Source organism: Psammomys obesus, unplaced genomic scaffold (genome assembly GCF_907164565.1).
Source record: "Psammomys obesus unplaced genomic scaffold, mPsaObe1.curated_primary_1811, whole genome shotgun sequence".
Classification (NCBI taxonomy): Eukaryota; Metazoa; Chordata; class Mammalia; order Rodentia; family Muridae; genus Psammomys; species Psammomys obesus.
The window spans coordinates 5,235,165-5,251,351 of NW_026585643.1; the positions used below are offsets into that span (position 1 = coordinate 5,235,165).

A 16,187-nucleotide genomic window follows, 5' to 3' on the forward strand; every position below is an offset into this window, starting at 1 on the left:
AAATCATGAAATTTGCAGGTAAATGGTGGGACCTGGAAAGGATCATCCTGAGTGAGTTGTCCCAGAAGCAAAAAGACACACATGGTATATACTCACTCATATAAACATACAACATAGAATAAACCCACTAAAATCTGTACATCTAAACAAACTAAGCAAAAGAGAGGACCCTAACTAAAATGTTCAATCCCCATCCTGAAAGGCAAAGAGGATGGACATCAGAAGAAAAAGAAAATAGGAAACAACCTTGGAACCTGCTACAGAGGGCCTCTGAAAGCCAGAAGAAAACAGGAAACAACCTTGGAACCTGCCACAGAGGGCCTCTGAAAGCTTCTGCAGTATAGACTGTCAAAGCAGATGCTAAGCCTGATGGACAACTGATGGGCAGAGTGAATGGAATTTTATGTAAGAAGTAGGAAATAGTAAGAGCTGGAGGGGACAGGAACTCCACAAGGAGAGCAACAGAACAAGATAATTTGAACCCAGGGAACTTCCCAGAGACTCATACTCCAACCAAGGACTATTCGTGGAGATAACCTAGAACCCCTGCACAGATGTAGCCCATGGCAGTTCAGTGTCCAAGTGGGTTACCTAGTAATGGGAAGAGGGACTGCCTCTGACATAATCTGACTGGCCTGCTCTTTGATCACCTCCCCCTGAGGAGGGAGCAGCCCTACCAGGCCACAGAAGAGGACAATGCAGCCACTTTTGATGAGAACTGATAGACTAAGATCAGAAAGGAGAGGAGAACCTCCCCTATCAGTGGACTTGGGGAGTGGCATGCATGCAGAAAGGGGAGGGAAGGTGGGATCGGGAGGGGAGGAGGGAGGGGCTTATGGGGGGATAAAAAATGAATAAAGTGTAATTAATAAAAAAATTTAAAAAATAAAAAAAGAAACTTGCAAAAAAAATTGATGTGTATACTTATGGGCATACTTTTATGGTATACACTTTAGCGGAGTTAGCATGACGTGGGCTTATGGTGCTCCTTGTAAGAGCCAAGCACTACTTTGCCAGGCATGGGAACAAAACCTTCCCCTGCGTTGCTGGTCCGGAAATAGGGTATTCCAAAGCAATATAGGCTATTCCATTGACCTTGGATGACTTCCAGATCTTGAAGGTAAGACCTAACTGCTGAAGACACCATGCATGTAGGACACAAGACTCGAAAGAACTGGCCTAGAAGCCTCCTGCCTGTATAACTTGCTCTTATGATATAAGAAGGTCCTATACAAGCAGTCTTAGGGAGAGGAGCAATCAGTAGTCTCACCTACAAACCACAGCAATATCTGGACTAGCAAGCTATTTCCAGTCATTTAAGAGAGGTACTTTCGGCTTGTGGGTAAACAACAGCTATCTAACTGTACTAAATAAAATTAACTCAATGGGAAGGAAGTCATGCCCAGCACTATAAACTTAGCCAACTATCTATGGGTGAAGTGGGTATAGGCTCTAGAGAAAAACCTATTACTGTCTAAATTAATGTAATTTTAACTGCATTCTAGATACTTATCTTCTTATTCACAGGTAAGTGTGGTGATGGTGATCATTCCTCATCAAAGAAACATCTTTTTAGAACAGAAGTAATTGAATACAGAGAACAATAACTGGTCGACATGCAACACCCATGGGTCCCCAGCCCCAATTGCTATAATTGCAACAAAATCCCCTATGCAGTGCTTGGGGAATATCAAGGAAGAGGGGGTGGAAAGACTGTAAAAGTCAGAGGAACAGAATGCCATTTGATAGTGTTGCTCATATATGCAGGGAAAGTGTACCCATGAACCCTTAAAAATTTGGTTGCCTGAACAAGATACGCATAATGGTAATACCAATGGCATCTAATGTGAGCAGGAAATTTCTACAAGGTCTTACTTCTAGCTGAACTACTACTGGTGAAAAAGGGCAGTGTAGAGAGACTCCATTTCCTCCAGGTACCAACTCCTTCATAGATTATCCAATCCTAAGTGGTCAGCTGTGAACACATATACACACAAGCAAAGCTAAATGGATTTAGTAGGTTATATATATATATATATATGTGTGTGTGTGTGTGTGTGTGTGTGTTTCTGTATAATAAAATCTATGGTATACATATGTAACAATAATAAAGAGGGCATGAAACTTGAGGAGAGGCAAGGATGGAAAGAATGATGTAGATGCAGTTCTTGTGTATAAAGTTCTCAAAAAAAGTTAAAATGGGAACATAGCTCAGCGATAAAGAGCCTATCCAGTACAAGTGAGGTTCTAAGATCTATCTTCACCTATCTTCACCATAATATTTTTATATGCTAGCAACACAAAGTGATTTCATTTCAAAGTACATACTTGCTAAATAATATTCTTTTAACTTTTGTCACCTTCAGCTCTTTTTTAATTTATTTTTATGTTTATTAATTACAGTTTATTCACTTTGTATCCGCCCCTGTAGTTCCCTCCCTCTTCCCCTCCCAATCCCACCCTTCCTTCCTCTTTCCCACCTGAAGCCCTCCCCCAGTCCACTGATACGGGAGGTCCTCCTCCCCTTCCCTCTGATCTTAGTCTATCAGGTTTCATCAGGAGTGGTTGTATTGTCTTCCTCTGTAACCTGGTAAGAATGTTCCCCACTCAGGGGGAGATGATCAAAGAGCAGGCCAATCATTTCTATCAGAGACAGTCCCTGTCTCAATTACTGTGGAGGCCACTTGGACACTGAAATGCCATGGGCTACCTCTGTGCAGGGGTTCCAGGCCATCTCCATGAGTGGTCCTTGGCTGGAGTATCATTCTCAGAAAAGACCCCTGTGCCCAAACTTTTTCGATCTATTGCTCTCCTTGTGGAGCTCCTGTCCTCTCCAGGTCTTACTATCTCCCACTTCTTTCATAAGATTCCCTGCACTCTGCCCAAAGGTTGGCTATGAGTCTCAGCATCTGCCTCAATACCCTGCAGGGGAGAGCCTTCAGAGGCCCTCTGTGGTAGGCTCCTGTCCTGTTCCCTGTTTTTCTCTCCTCCAATGTCCATCCTCTTTGCCTTTCTGAATGGGGATTGAGCATCTTAGCCAGAGTTCTCCTTCTTGATTAGCTTCCTTATGTGTACAGTTTTAGTATGTTTATCCTATATTATATGTCTAACATCCACTTATGAGTGAGTATATACCCTGGGGTCTTTCTGCTTCAGGGATACCTCACTCAGGATGATCTTTTCTAGTTACCACCATTTACCTGCAAATTTCATGATTTCCTTGTTTTTTTTTTATCACTGAGTAATATTCCATTGTGTAGATGTACCACAATTTCTGTATCCATTCATCAACTGCGGGGCATCTAAGGCTGTTTCCAGCTTCTGGCTATTACAAATAAAGCTGCTATAAACATGGATGAGCAAATGTCCTTGTTTTATACTTGAGTATATTTTGAATATATGATTAGGAGTGCTATGGCTGGATCTTGAGGAAGCGCTATTCCTAATTGTCTGAGAAAATGCCAGTTTAATTTCCAAAGTGGTTGTACAAGTTTACATTCCCACCAACAGTGGAGGAAGGTTCCCCTTTCTCCACATCCTCCAGCATGTGTTATCACTTGAGTTTTTGATCTTAGCAATTTTGATGGGTGTAAGGTGAAATCTCAGGGTTGCTTTGATTTGCATTTCCCTGATGACTAAGGATGTTGAACATTTCTTTAAATGTTTCTCTGCCATTCGATATTCCTCTACTGAGAATTCTCTGTTCAGCTCTGTACCCCATTTTTTAATTGGATTACTTGGTTTGTTACTGTTTAACTTCTTGAGTTCTTTATATACGCTGGATATTAGCCCTTTGTCAGATAGAGGGTTAGTGAAGATAAAAGGACTGCCCAATCTGTAGGCAGTTGTTTTGTTTTCAGAAGATGGAAAGATCGCCCATGCTCATGGCTTGGCAGGATTAACATAGTAAAAATGGCATCTTACCAAAAGCAATCTACAGATTCAATGCAATTCCTATCAACTTACCAACACAATTCTTCACAGATCTTGAAAGAAAAATTCTCAACTTCCTATGGAATAACAAGAAATTGCTACAACAATCATCTACAATAAAAGGTCTTCTGGAGGTATCTCCATCCCTGATCTCAAGCTGTACTATAAAGCAACAGTAATAAAAAACTGCATGGTACTGGCATAGAAACAGACTGATGGATCAATAGAATTGCATAAAAGACCCAGAAATAAACCAACACACTTATGGACACCTGATATTTGACAAAGATGCCAAAACCATACAATGGAAAAAAGATAGCATCTTCAACAAATGGTGCTGGTCTAACTGGATGTCTACATGTAGAAAAATGCAAATAGACCCAAACTTATCACCCTGCACAAAACCAAAGTCTAAGTGGATCAAAGACCCCAACATAAAACCAGACACACTAAACCGCTTAGAAGAAAAAGTGGGGAAGGGCCTTGGCACAGGAGACAACTTCCTGAACAGAACACCAATAGCACAGGCAAGTCAATAAATGGGACCTCATGAAACTGAAAAGCTTCTATAAAGCAAAGGACATTGCTAACTAATTTTATCTAAGAATTTTGATTAATTCTAAGAAAATTACAAGTCTATATGTATCCAAATCACTATGCATTCATTAATTACTTTTAAAACATATACTTTCCTACTTAAAAATTCATTTCTAAAAACTTAGGGATAGTAACAAATACAACCTCCTGCTCTTTTAACCACAAAGCTGTTTTATCCAAATATTTCCTAGCACTTAAAAATATATACAGCTATGTTTCACATAATCATATGAATATTGTAAACTTTACAAAGAAGTTCCACTACTAACCAAGTAAACAGCTAGTTATATCTTTTACATAGCCATTTAGAAATATTATCATTTTTACAACACATCATTAGCCTATGGCAATTTTCTTTTAATCTGTTTCTCTTTCTTTTGGCTTTCTTAACATTATATATACAAAAACTATTTTAGGGTCCCTAAAACCTCTTCAGGGCTTTCGTTCTTCCTCTTTATTGAAAAGGTAAGAAGCTACAAGTTACCCACAAAGCTGATGAATATCCTACCAGCTTCATTCGCTAAAATTCAGAAACACATTTTTTTCTATGCACAAATGCAAGGATAAACAAATTGTGGTTTATCTATAAAAAGGAATCTTACTCCACAATGAAAAGGGAGAATAAAGGGATATATTTATTACAGTATAAATGAATTAACTTCATTCAAAATAACTAAGTAAAAGAAGTGTCTGAAGCACCTGAGCCAGTGCAGTGGCACAAGCCTATACCCCAGTACCCAAGAAACAGACAGTAAATTATTTCAAATTTGAGGTCACTCTGACCTACATAGCACCAGGCCAGCCAGGGCTGCATAGCAAGAGTTTATCTCAAAACAGCAAAAGAAAATTAAATCCCCAGACAAGTACCTGGGATGTTGAGGTGCAGAGTGTGTGCTTAGCATATGTTAAATCTGGAGGTCAATCCTTAGCGTCAAAAGAATGAATGAATGATGAGTGAATAAATAATGATGATTTATTTTAAATTGCTGGTTTTTTTTTTCTCCTGGGCTCTTTAAATCTGAGGATTTGAGTGTTTTATTAGTTCTGGTAAATATTAATTCTTATACCTAGTCTATGCTTTTATTACTTCTTTTCTCTTTAGACAGATCTCATTATATGGTTCAGACTAGCATGGAATTTTCTCTCTGGAATTCTAATCACCATTTCATAATCTTCTACATTTTCTATGGAGTTGTGAACAGCTTTTAACTATGCCTAAATGTTAGGTTAATCTCCCACTTAATTTTAAAGTTGTTTTAAAGTTTAAAGTTTTTAAACAATGTAAGTTTAAAGTTTAAAAGTTATTTTAAAGATTTAAAGCTATAATTTTCATTTCTGATGCAACTGATTCCTGTTTAAATATGTCTAGTCACTTTCTCAGTCTCTTACTTTACAAAAATATTTTATACCGGACATTTTTAACAACTAAAATTGCTGAGACCTGACATAGTACCTTGATTTTTAAGCTAACATTTTCATGATTTTCTTTTTCTAAAATAAATCACAAATGTGTAAGCATTTGTTAGAGCTTTAACTATAATTATTTTATGGCTGCATATGTTCCTATGTACAAAATTGTAATTGATTCTACCTAGTACCTATGAGTATTACAGAGTATTACAGTATTATAAAGTATTATATCTACTTTATATTAAACTTCACTTATAGTTTTAGAACTGTGGAAATATTACAAATCAAAACTCTAGAGTTCAAGTAAGTATAAGCTTATAGCCAAGGATTATTAGTAGAGATCTCACCTATACCTAGACCTGAAGCCTCTGTGGATGGCTTCTAACCAGTCTTCCTATTTTATTATAGGATACAGAAGCTTTTCTCTAGACTCAGCCATCATGCACACAAGATTTATGCAAACAGAAAGGTGTTGAATGAAAATGCCATTGTAGACATTACAGAAGGGAAATGGTCTGGAAAGGGCAATGTGGAGTAAAAGAAGAAATATGAACAAAGAAAAAGAGTAAGACAAGTGAGTCAAGCCAAACCTGAGAAGAGACAATGACAAAACAGGGTTAAGCTAAGATATTGTATTAACCTTCATTGCTAATCCTTACCCAACTACTCCAATAGGTATCTGAATTTTAAAAATGCCGTATCACCAAGGAAGCTAGGGGAAATATGAAGGGCTGGCTTGGGGAAGGGAATTCTGCAATCTCCCCAGCACAAGAACCCAATACCAGGAAACAGAATTTATTTCAGCCAATGTATTGTCTTCTACAAAAGGATATGGAAAGCCTTTGCTGATGTGAGAACACTCTTTCTGTAGGCACTCTGAGGAAGTCCTCAAAGTATTCAGTGACTTCAGCACATGTTTACTTCATATAATACACTTGTTTTGGTTGTACCTGGAAAAGTTCTTCTCATTTTCTTACACTTTAATCCATTAGTTTTAATGGGCATTTTACACATTTGGTAGGGGGGGTGGTCCAGCTCTGCCTACTGCAAATGGAATTCTATTACTTCTTCAGTGGTTTTGAAAAATTCAGGTTGAGATAGTGTATGTATTCTAAACCCTTATTGTACAAATAATTAGCAATAATCAAGAGAAATAATCCAGATACTGCACTGTTATTCTCTTACCTTAGATACCCTGTGTCTTCCACAAATCTGTTCCAATGCTTGCAGCCTTTGGTCACTGGTCAGCACAGTTCTGGCAACCAGAAAAGGCTCAGAATTAATTCTATAAAACTTATAGAAAATATTTTATAGCAAATCTGACTCAGTCTCCCACAGTTTTCAGTTACAGAAAATTACAAATTAGATTCTCTAACATAACCAACTATAGACAAATCAAAATAAGAACAAAAAAATCCCTACCCAACTACTGCAATAATAGCTGAATTTAAGGGCTGGCTTGGGGAAGTAAACTCTGGGATCTCTGTAATCTCAACCAGCACCTGAATGCGGGGAAACACATTTCAGCTGATCCCATGTCTTCTACAAAAGGATATGGAAAGCCTTCACTGATGTGAGAATGTTTTCCTCTTATCACAGTTTGGTAAAGTTTAGCTCTATCATTTCCCAGCAAAAAACAAACAAACAAAACCAAACAAAACAAACAGAAAAACAAAAAAAGAAAAAAAATCACAAAAGAATTTTGAAATGTGACAAAGAGATCATCTTCGGAATTTCGTGCTTTTGATAATATCATGAAAAACTATTCACGTTAGGGACTTTCTTTTCTTTTTTTTTTTTTTGTGTGTACGTGCGCACAAGACTTACATGCAGAAAGGAGTCTTGGTTTCAGGGTGTGTATGTGAAAGCCAAAGGACATCTTTGAAGTTGGTTCTCCCTTTCCATGTTTTTGTGGGTTCCAGGGATAAAACTCAGGTGTCAGGCTTGTATGGTAAGCTCACCACCGGCTGAGCCTCCATGTCAACAAAGTTTTGTTCTTTTCTACTTTGCCATACTTTTTTACTTAGCCACTGGGTACAATTCTAATATTGCTCTCCAGATCAACCTAACAGTTTGTATATACATCTCTATGCCAGATAAATTCTATGTCAACTTGACACAAGCTAGAGTAACTGGCAAGGAGGAAACCTCAATTGAGAAAATACCTCCATAACATCTGGTTGTAAGGAATTCCTTAGTGATCAATGGGGGGACACCCAGCCCACTATGGTTGGTGTCATTCCTGGGCTGGTGGTCTTGGGTTCTATAGAAAAGCAGGCTGCACAAGCCATGAGTAGCAAGCCAGTAAGCAGCACCCTTCCATCACCTCTGCATCAGCTCCTGTCTCCAGGGTCCTGCCCTATTTGAGTTCCTACCCTGAATTCCTTTAATGATGAACAGTGTTTTGTAAGCATAAGCCAAATAAGCCCTTTCATCTCTTAGTTGCTTTGGTCGTGGTGTCTTATTGTAGCAAGAGAAACCCTAAGATAATCGCTGAAGTGGAAGTTTCTGGTTTCTTTGAAGACTGTTTTGTCATCTGATGTTTTGCTGCAAGCTGGGCACATGATGTTTTGCTGTAGGTTGGCTTGTGAGAGGGGACATGATGTTTTGCTGTATGAGCTCTCTTGTGCGAGGGGTGTGACTTTGGACAGCTGAGAACATTCGTGGGTGGACTCTGAGGAGAGGACATATATAGAGGCCCAGGCAGAGTGAGACATCACTTTTTTTGCATTGACATTGCTGTGCTGATCTTCGTGCTTTGACACTTGACTTTGCAAAGAGAATGGTTCCAGACAACTTTTCAGGGCAATCCAACTGAGTCTTGCAGCCTTTGATGACTTCTTGTTGCTGCTTGGAATTGGCCTTTGGACTGGACTGCTGGTATCCTGAAAACTGAGTTTGGTAATCCCCTAAAGACTCATCAACCCTAATCAGCACAGCCCATTTCCCTACTAATCTCTTATCTAAGGTGGGGGTCGGAGATGGAAGGGAGGTAAAGGTGTTTAAGAACCCTAAATAAAGTAGGTTTGGTGAAAAGTATAAGCCTACAAATCCCCTATGAGAAACTGGGGAAAGCTTACAGCTCTCTCCTTTAGTGCATGGCTCTTGCATGAACAGCATATAAACCACCAATCTGGAGTCTGCATCTTCATCTTCCAAGCAGCCACTACAGGGTTAAATTGAATCTTAGCTCCTGATGTTCTTTCTTCTTTAAGGTAGATGTTTATCCTGTAATGTAGTATAATAATTAAAAAAAAAAAAAGTTCAGATTTTAAAGTCACATGGATCTGGGTTTTAATAGCAAGTCTCCTACAATAACTGTATAAACTGAATCAAATTACTTGAAAAACTCTGAACCTACAAAAAAAAAATAGGTTGCAATGTATAGATTAAATGACACAATTGAAAAAAAACAAATGTCAATATGCTAACCTGTTGTTTAAATGTCATGTCCCTCCATCTCTCCAAATTTCTTCCCTACTTTTCTCCAGCCTTTGTCTCCAGGTCCTCCCTCTCTCTTAACACGTTTTTTGCTCTGTAACCCAGGCTGGCCACAATTCACCATTTTCCTGCTACCACCTCACCAGTGCTGAGATTGCAAATGTGTGATAGCACACCTGACTCAAGGGACTATTAGTATGCTTGGTGTACTTCTATGTAGTTTTTGTATGTAATTTTTACTTAATTCAATCTGATAAACTTGGTTTAAATGATTATCAACATTCAGCAATACATAATACACACTCTGCTAAAAGCAACACACCCAAACCCTACTGCCAAATACACCATTGGACCATCTAAATTATGTCCAAAAACCATTAGAAAGCTCCTTTTACTGTGTGATGATGCTCCCAAAGTATAACAATATAGTGTAAAAATTATATTAGATTGTTTTCAAATTTTTTCTTTCACTCTATTATTTTACTTAACTTTGTGTTTGAATATGTAGACATACAGGATTCTGAGGGTATAAGCAAGTTATCTTAAGAGAAAGCTCTCTTCTGTTGTTGGCACCCTCTCCTGCCTTTAGGTTATTCTATATATTGCTCACCTAGAGAAAGAGGGTTACTTGCAAGGACACTGACTCCCTAGAGACTGCTCTATTGTTTATTTGGTTGCACTATACTACAGTCAATTTCCTAATAATGGACATTTAAAATGGTTCTAAATTTTTAATGAAGTATGATGGTTAATATTAAATGTCAACTTGGTGACATCTTGAGCTAATTAAGAGACATGACTCAGGACAGACCTGTGAGGGAGTTTCCAGAAAGGACTAAATGAGGTGAGAAAAATCACCCCAGAATGAATGCACTTTCCAACAACTGGCCCACATAAAAGAAACAGAGGAAAAAGCCTGTGAGCCTTTGTTTCATGTTAGTGTGAGTTTGTCTGCAGCTACTCCTAGCGACACCATATTTCAGAGCTCAGACTACTGCACCTTTGACTTTCCAACACTAAAATCCAGAGACCCTCCCTCCAAGAATCTTCCAGGCCTCGAGCACCAAATCAGGCCTGAGGCATCCAGTTGCATAGATAGAATACAAATAGCCATAGTTGGACTACCCAGCCTTTAACATGTAAGCCAGCTGAATGAAACTTTTACAATGTATGTTAATTTTGCTGGTACCATATACCAGGGCACCCTGTCCATGCCCAGTGACCAACAGTACAGAACTGTGAAAGTTTATTTTATTTTATTATTATTAAAATAAATTAATAAAAGTTGAATGCCTGTGCCAAAGGATACATGCATGTGATTTTGATGGATACTGCATGATGCCCTCAGTTTTTGAGACACGAATGCTTACTGATCCCAGAGATAACTGACTAGCTGAGCTAGCTGGCTAGTTAGTGCCAAGGAGCCTCTTATCTCTACCAGCCTTCTTCCCCCTAACCCACCCCACCCCCAACCAGCTTGAGTTGCAAAAGCATGCTGCTATTCTTGGCTTTTACATGGGTGCCAGCGTCTAACCGAGACCCTAGTAAACATTAGGACAGCAAGCATGCTACCAATGGCACCATCTCCCCAGCCCAGAACAGCTCTAGTTCTTTAGCATAGCCTTAATTTGAACTTGTCTTTGTGTCACTAAAGCTGGGACCTCATTTCTCTAGCTATCATCTTATGTCCATGATTTTCCTAGATTTTTACAAACTGGTTTTAATAAAAATTAGCTCCAAACATTTTGTCATTTGTCTTTGCATTTGTAATTTTTCACCATGTAAACACTTCATGGCTATAAAAACCTTGACTTATAATTGTAGACTTCAGCTAGGTTGTTCCACAGCTGTTCTGCTCAGTTGAGAACTTTTGTTGAGAAGTCTGCTGCTAGCTTCTTTTCTTCCTAGAAACCCAAGGGAAATTTTCTTGAAAGTTTCCCTAAGCTACAACTTGAAGCTAATCATGTTGGATCAATTTTCCTAGTACACACACAAGGAGAGTGCTGGCCTACATGGTGCTGGCCATGCTAGAAAACCACTGTGTCACGGCCACCTCCAGTCTAAAGGCCTTCTTGGTATATACACTTGAGTCTTCTCTATTTAAAAATGCTTCTATGGATAGAAGTTTAAGTATCAGCCCTACTATCGTTGTTCTTCTTAGGAACTCAAATAGTTCGTCTTATATCTTAATCATCTCTTAGACACTGGTGATGTGACTCTAAAGCAGTACGTACCTAGGCTATAAGGCCTGGGGTCAATCTGTCTCGCTTTGTTCTGTGTGTGCACACACACCTGTGTAACTTTCTATTCCCACCTTCCTTTTCTTTTTTCTTTCTTGGCTGTCTTCATGACTTCTGTCAGTGTCCCATATTTAGTGTGATCCCCTTTCCCTTAGGTACCACAGAGATTAACTCCATTTTTAAAAATATATTTTTTTTATTTTCTAAGTTCCAGAAAATTCTTCTCCATATCTTTGTTTTTGTTCTTTGGGGGGTCTGATTTTAAGATTTGGGGCTTTTTATGCCTGAAAATGTTGTAATTTTCTTTAGCTCTACCATTCAATGTTCAAAGCAGCTTAACTGGCACCTGAAATGTTTTGACTCCCAGTTCACTTTCTACTAAGTAAGGTTACATGAATGTTCTCTGACATCTCTGGTTCATTTTCAAGTGTTTTCTTTTTCCTAAACTAGATAACAGTACAGCCAAGAGGGATGTGAATAACTTACTGATTTCTTATTTCGACAGTACTAAATGAACTGGTTTGTTTTATTTTATTTTCATCTGACTCCTACTGGGTGGGAGGAAGCTTATTCAACTTCTATTTGACTTCAACAAAATTCTTGACTTCTGCTGCCTCTTGTTGACTACCAAGTCTTCACAGTCTGGAAGCTCCATCTCCATCCTTCAAGACTCCTTCTTTCAAATCATCCTCTCTCCCTAAAATCAGTGCTTTTTTGAGACTGCCTCTTCGGCACACATGTTTTTAGGCTCTTTTGTCCAAGAGGACTCATGTAACTCGGTATTTCCTTGGGTTTCTATCCTGCATGGCAAGTATTTCTGCCTTCAGAGCAAACTTTTTGCCCTTTTTAATTTTACTTTTTTGTAGTTTTGTTTATGACAAGCTGTTGTGTCCTTGAGTAAACAGACATTTTAAAAATTCTTTACTGTGAATTCAACTTATGCAATGTCCTTCATATACTTTTCAGCCTACCTTCTGACTTGTCTTCCTCTTTTTATGGTTTGGAGACAGTGTTAGCAATTGAATGTTGTACCAGGCATCTTGTTTCTAAGACAAGGTCTCTCACTGGCTAGAGTTCAAAAAGTAGGCTAGGCTGTGTGGCAAGGGGCCCCCTAGAACTCACCACTTCTGCCTCCATAGCAGTGGGATTACAAGTCTGAGCCATCAAATACAGCTTTATTGCTTGGGTTCTGGGAACTAAATTTCTATCTGCATGCTTGGAAAACAACTACTTTCCAGTTGAGCTATCTCCCCAACCCTGGAAATTCCAATTATTTGATGACATAGTTGGTTAGCAGGCAATCACTCCCAATCTTACAAGCTTCTTTCCTGGTGGCTAGCTTACATATGCTGGAAGGTGTTATATAGGCTACGAAGGAAGAAAACTCAAGTTTTAGCCTGCTGTGACCTAGAAGGAGTGTCCATTTGTGTAATGATGTTATTAATATATGGGGGGGGGTAACCAACAGCTTTCTACTTAAGACTGAAAGTCCACTTCACAGTAGGGAATTCATGTCTGATACTTTAAAACCAGGCAAGAAACCATGGCTAGGGAGGTCATAAGCACTACCACTATTATTTTACTAAAGGAACATGGCATCAAACTGTCTTCTATGTACTTATTCTATACCCATAGGCCAGTGCAACTATCACCCCTTATACTTCTTTATGTAGACAAGTTAATACAAAGACTACAACCTGGTCAAGTACAGAAAATAAGTGACTGTGGAGTGCTTAAACCCCAAATGGGACCTCTACATCATACCCCTTCACACCATCTTTCAAGACTCAGGAAACACTGCAAAAAGGAGTCAAAAAACTTTTAAGAGCCCAAGTTCTGGAGAGTGGGGGACTGCTGTGAAATGGTATCTTCTGGACATGATAAGGCCACGGCACCCATGAAATTATAGCAGCTGCAATTGTGGGCACAAATATGCGTAAGTTCAAGCCAACTAACACTCTAGCAGGTAAGGTGAAAGACACAACCCTAGCCAAAAGTCTATGGACAGTAGTTAGTTGCTGGGACAGAAAAAGTCAAGTGTTTTTCAATGGTGTGGGCCATAGCAAGTTACCTATGGGCTAGTGGATGGCCCATGCACATACTGGCAGTACTAAAAGGACTCAGGGGGAAAAGGAGAAGAAAGAAAAAAAAACAAAGTTGGGAAGAGGATGGGAATAGAGCCTGGGATGAGTTACAATGGAGTAGATATGATCTAACTACATTGCATTTGTGTATTTGTGTAAGAAATTACCAAGAATAAAACAATTTAAATAAAATGTTTACTTTCTATGACTTCATGCAATTTCTTCAACAAATGAATGTATCATTCTGAATAACCTGAATCCATGTTCCTAAGACATGGCTACTCATAGCTTAGGCATAATACATTTATTTCCGCTAAAGCAGACTTCCTGACAGTGGTTTATATTCTTTCTACATTGTCACACCACAGAACTCTGAAACCATTATTCCCATATTTTAATATTGGAGCTATTACAAATCTATTTAATGTTTGGCACTTGATTTTATATTGAATCTTTTTCCAATCATTTACTAATTGAAATTTGTTCTCTAGTATACTTCTTTAGAAAGGAGTGAAACAATAATCCTTAGATTGTTTCATGATTGAATTTTTTTGTAGAGCACATTAGCCAGGTACTTAATATTCAACAGAGAATGACCTTGTACTCCTGTTCTTTCAACCTCAACCTCCTAAGTGCTAAGATTACAAGTAGGCTACCATACCCAGAAATGCCCTAAATTTTTTGAAGCAGGGTCTGGTGATATACTGTTTTTCCTTTAAAAGTTTTAAAAACTGTTGGTTTATTTTCTAAAATAAAATGTTACTGCCAAAAGCACCAAATCTATGCGATATTTTTTCCCAAGTCACTTGGTCTTATTTCCATGACTGAAAAAAGGTTAGATTTTTTTAAACTGAACCATTTTACAAGACTACATCTCAGTGTTAAGTGTTCTGGGCTGAGGTCCAGACTTTGGGGTGCCTCCTTCAGCACAGCCAGCCTTTGTCCTTCTTTAGTGTTAAGTGTTCAGGAACTGAAGTTCTGACAATTGTTGCAGTCTAATGTTTTGCTTTACAGGTTTTATTCTGACAAAATGAGACAAAGCTTACCATTTAAACCACTTTTAAGCTTTCAATCCATTGGCATTAAGTACACAATGTTATACAACCACCAATGAACTTTGGTTTGCTGCCTGTCTTTGTTGTTTGTTTAATAATGTTGTGGTGATCTGAAGAAAAACGGCCCCTATAGCCTCATAAAGAGTGGCACGATTAGGAGGTGTGGCTTGTTGGAATAGTTAGCACTGCTAGAAGTATGTCTCAATCTGTATCGGATTCAGATACAGACCTCTCAGATACCTCTCCAGCACCAAGTATGCCTTCATACCATCACGTTTCCTACCATGACAATGGACTAAGCCCCTGAACTAAATGTTTTCCTTTAGAAGAATTGTCGGGGTCATGGTGTCTCTTCACAGCAATAGAAACCCTAAAACAGAAGTAGTCCCTGGCTGACCTGGAACTCAGAGATCCACCTGCCTCTGATTCCTAGGCTGTGGGATTAAAGGTCTCTACTTCCATGGCAGCTTTTGTCTTTATTTTAGCTTTTTAAAATACATTGGTTTCTCATTTCTTCTTTCTTTTTCTCTTATTGTGCCATTTGTGATATATATATTCACCATTTTCTAATTTGTTGCTAAAAGTATGTCCTTTTTCAAACATTCCCTGAGTTCTTCCAACCCTCACTTATCCTTGAATGGTCTAGCCACCTTACTTCTGAGATTCTTTTCTTTTTGATGTATGTTTCTTTAAAAGATTTCATCTTAAATTAGGCATAATGACTCACGTAAGTAATTCTAGCATTATGGAAGCAGAGGCAGGAGGATCAAGTGTTTTCAGGCAGCCTCAGTTACAAACCAAACAACAACAAAAAGAAGATTTCACCTTGGCTACAATTTCTCTAAGCTATAATACTTAAGATTATCATTTTTATCTGTTCTATGGCCACATTTCTCTGATGTCTTTTCATAATATAATGTATACTTTTGATTATAATTTGTTACATATTTTCATATTTTCCTAGATTAAAACAGGGCTCCTGTATAAGTGTTGTGCATGAGTTGGAGTTTTTCACTTTATTGACCAATTGACCCCTGAGTTGTTTCCAGTTTTGGTGGTGGTGACAAATAAAACTGCTGTTTCTTCTCACTCTTCCTCAGAGAGGAACAACATCACCATACGAGAAATGCAGACTAAACCTGCCATAACATCACACTCTATCTTCCCTGTAACAACAGAGATTAAACAACAGTACCAAATACTGGCTGCAGCTCTGTGTGCAGAGGCGTTTCACCCAGGAGCTGTACTAGGGTGTGGACTCACTTCATCCAGGATCCAGTGCTGTTGTAATGTGCGATGTGTTTCAGCCAGGAGCCAAGGGCTGCAGCAGTGTGTGGCTGCACCTCTCCCCAGAGCTGATGGCTATACTATTTGCACTATACATCAGCAACAGGTCTTGTCCTTGCTGTGGAATTTATTTTTTTCAT

The 16,187-nt window shown here is 38.6% G+C and overlaps 1 protein-coding gene across 3 annotated transcripts in view; it reads right to left on the bottom strand.

Moving 5' to 3' along the window:
- Positions 1-16,187, bottom strand: part of Cab39l (calcium binding protein 39 like) — a 129,380-nt gene that overhangs the window by 106,952 nt on the left and 6,241 nt on the right. For all 3 annotated transcript variants that reach the window (XM_055617174.1, XM_055617179.1, XM_055617173.1), the window contains 2 exons: positions 9,021-9,168; positions 7,126-7,195 (listed from right to left, as the gene is read on the bottom strand). The gene's annotated coding sequence lies outside the window, so the exon portion shown is untranslated. The remainder of the gene's footprint in view (positions 1-7,125; positions 7,196-9,020; positions 9,169-16,187) is intronic.